A 1856-nucleotide genomic window follows, 5' to 3' on the forward strand; every position below is an offset into this window, starting at 1 on the left:
TGACAATGAATCAAACAAATACTCTGCAAGTTAATTAAATAGTAAATACATATATAAACATGTGCAAAAGTAAATTATGATGTTGATTCTTCCAATCAACTGATCTTCATTCTTTCATGCAATCAATCATAAGTATCAAAGACAATTGTCACTGGACTTATCCATTCCAAGCCACGGCAAAGAACCGAAGATAAAAAATCAAACCCCACTATTCCCAAAAAAAAAAAAAAAAAAAAAACTACTGCAAATAGCTTGTAGAAATCAATTAATGCAAACATTTTATTTGAAAAGGGACAAAAGGCAATACTGTAATAGGTATGTGCTGAAAGCCTGAAACTATAGAAAACGCTATGCAATCATACTAAACACAATAATGACCCCAGGCTTAACGACTTAATTACATATTTACAATAGTTCGATGGTGTTTGTACAATGGTTCATCATCCCACGACTTATAAGTAATGCTAATATAGGTTAAATGCAAATAAATAGAACCTCAATTTATTATTTCAATGTTTAAAAAACATAAAACAGAATTTATGAGGGAAAATACCATGAAAGCACGACCAATTTGTATCATTTCAACCTGGTTAAGCAAAACTTGAATAAGAACATGGCATGATTCACTCCTCCACGATTTATATACACACTTAATCTTATCAAAGCAACATGATTTCTGTCACAACAATATATTCTCTAATCGGTTTTACATCTTAATAAACCAAATTAAAGCAGTAATTCTAATTTCAAGCTAACAAATATAAGTACTCCTAAGAACTTTTCAAGTACTATCCAATGACAACATAATTGAAATAGATATCCTTAATCCGTAACTCTCAATGTTCTCACTGAATTGGATCCAATCTTCCAATAAGAGAGGATTTCATAGGTGAATGGTCTATATTCAATCATAGTAGGCCTGGACTCTGGAAAGGATATGAAAGAATAAATCAATGGCAGTGGATATGAAATCGTTGAATAGAATGCATAGATAATGGTGAATAAACCAACACAACCATTAGTAATTTATTATATATGCACTTTTATTTGTTTCAAACATATGAAATTGGACTTAAATTTCAAGAATGCAAGGATACAATCATTATTAAATGGAATTAACAATCTGCTACGGTATCTTTCACCCAAATGTTACCTCTCATATGTGAGAAATAGAGAGCACAACTTATTGATTGGTGTTTTGCACAAACACTTCATAGGTGGTGTTTGATTTTACCATTAAGAACTTATCTGAGTCTAAGCACCAATTACGACCACCTCGAGCACCAATTAACTGCTTGAAGCTCTAATTCATGCTATTTTACCTACTTTCTACAACCACCGTATTAATTTAGAACGAACCTTCTTCAAGTGATGCACACCCATTTCATTCAAAATTAAGCCAAAATTATAACAAAAACAATAGAACTAAAAGTCAATTAAAATAAGACTAATGGAACCTTTAATTACTTTTAAACATTCAAACATGGCTGATGAATACCTTTAAGAGATCTCGCTAGCCACCAACCACAATAATAGCTGCTTGAATACCTTGATTGAGCTAGTCTTAGTGCTCCAATGGACCGGTGTTTTAGGATGTATGAACAATGTCTTCCACCATCATTATTTTCTTTACTTCTTCCACATATTAGTAGATAAATTTTTATTTGAAGTTAATTCGAATTACTTTGCTCGCTCCTGTTAATAATTCTGCAAGTGGAAAACCTTGCAAGTCAGTCGAAAGTTCTTGCTGACAAACTACAATTTGTGAAATTATTAACAATTTTCAATCAGAGAACATCTTTGTAACTATTCTACATTTAAATCACGGTGTAGATGAAACCTCAACCATATCTAGG

This window comes from Coptis chinensis, chromosome 3 (genome assembly GCF_015680905.1).
Source record: "Coptis chinensis isolate HL-2020 chromosome 3, ASM1568090v1, whole genome shotgun sequence".
Taxonomy (NCBI): Eukaryota; Viridiplantae; Streptophyta; class Magnoliopsida; order Ranunculales; family Ranunculaceae; genus Coptis; species Coptis chinensis.